We start from the raw sequence: 1965 nt of genomic DNA, 5'->3' as shown, positions 1-1965 counted from the left end.
TTGTTTCTTTTGACTTAAAATCAAATTCTTTGGCCTTTTATTTCTTATACAAATCCTCTTGTCTTTGTTTTCTCATGTCATATTCTGGACAGATCTGTTGGTCTTAGTTTTGAAAATTTGAAAAGAAAAAACATCAGTATTGTATATAATCTCTAATGGCTTTTAAGCTCTCTCTTTGCTTCTTTCTGCGTGAAACACTTATCAGTTGCTTTTGTTAATCTGTTATTGAATACTTTTTTTGTTTGCTTATCGCTCGAATATATATAACTTGCAACTATGTGCTGTTTACCAACACCAGTGGAGTTATTATCTAGCTGGACACAAAGCTTTGTAGTAACCTTAATTAATACTTTGTTCAGGAAGATGCATGAAGGAGTTTAGATAGGTTATGTCTTCCTCAATGGTTTTCCTTTGAACTCTTTTTTGAAAAGTAAAATGTATGTGAAGAAGTCATAAATGGGGGACCTTCATAATTACAGAGATTCAAAAGAAAATAAAGAGATATGAAACTGAAGTTGATGAAGAACATTCAAAGAAGCAACAATTATTTTCCTCTCTTTTTGCTTTTTGGCTATTATTAAAAGGTTATTAAAGAAAAGGTAAAGCTGGTTAGAGATTGAAGAATGTTTCCTATAAAATCTTGATTCCAGGTAGTATCAGTGTATCATCATCTTATATCTTTTTTTGGTCAAAGTATCATCTTATATCTAGATATCAAATTCCTTTGATAAACAATTTTTGAAAGTTGATACAGTTGGGAAGTTGATGGTATCTCTCTCACTTCTTTCTCTGAGTCCCATACTTGGAATGCCATTCGCTGCAGGGGTGAACAACAAAATTGGACAGAGGCAATCTGGTTTAGTGGACACATCCCGAGCCAAGCTTTTCACATGTGGGTGGCTCAGTTGAACAGACTACCAACTCGCAATAGAATGTCTACTTGGGATCCGGGAACAGACACAGTCTGCCTTCTTTGTAACCAGGTGGATGAATGCAGGGACCACCTCTTCCTAAGGTGCTCCTTTAGTGAACAAGTCTGGAACATGGTTATTAAGCGCCTAGGATACTCTCCTCTGCTCTTCCATACTTGGACAGCTCTTATCGCTTGGCTCGATATATGTAGGAGATGGATTACACCCCTCCACAAGGTCCATCGAATAACAGGCCCTAATCCAGCAAGTCGGATCGACGTTTGGTCGGCTCAGCGGCTAAACCCGTCGGCTTGGCCTCAGAGTACTTTTAGCCGGTCGAGTAAGTCGACCAGAAGTGCCCGGCTTGGAAGGAGCCTTGTCCAGGCCCGTATACTCGGCCCCTCGCACCAAGGCCCAAAGAGGTACGAAATTAGGGGATCAGGGGCAGGAGTTCTATAAAAAGGGAAGGGGAAGCAACAAGAGAGGGGATTGGAACAGACTGAGCGGCTAGATCTAGGGTTTTAGGCTATCTCTTTGATCTTGTTACGCCTCGATCTTGTTGCTCTTTCATCTTCTCGTCACTCTTGTAACCCTTCAGACCAAATCTAAATAAAACGTCTTTAGCCATCCCATTTCTGACTTCTTTCATCTTAGTCGATTGAATCATGTTCAAACAATATAAAGGACATAACCTGTCCCTTGACTCTTCGTCGCCTTGCAACGCACACTACAGTCACACGACTTTGGTTCGAGCGTAACAGGATCTACATGGTTCAAGACGACGCCATCGGCGCTCCGGGCGGAGAACCGACTCCAACGCCCGAAGCCGCGCCACCTATCGCCGCAGATTTTATGAGCTCTATCATGGCTCGACTTGCTCGTCAAGACGAAGTCCAAAAGACGACCAATGACCAATTAGCTGCTTTGGTCGCCGCCCTCACAGCTCCTGACGGCCAAACAAGCCGTCCTCAGCAGATACGCCGTCGCCTCTTTAACGGAGAAGCTGTGCTTACCCGAGTACAAACCCGGCGGAGACCCAGTGGAACACATGACG

This window comes from Brassica oleracea, chromosome C9, assembly GCF_000695525.1.
Source record: "Brassica oleracea var. oleracea cultivar TO1000 chromosome C9, BOL, whole genome shotgun sequence".
Lineage (NCBI taxonomy): Eukaryota > Viridiplantae > Streptophyta > Magnoliopsida > Brassicales > Brassicaceae > Brassica > Brassica oleracea.
The sequence above is the reverse complement of the archived record's forward strand: the minus strand, read 5'-3'. Positions refer to the sequence as shown.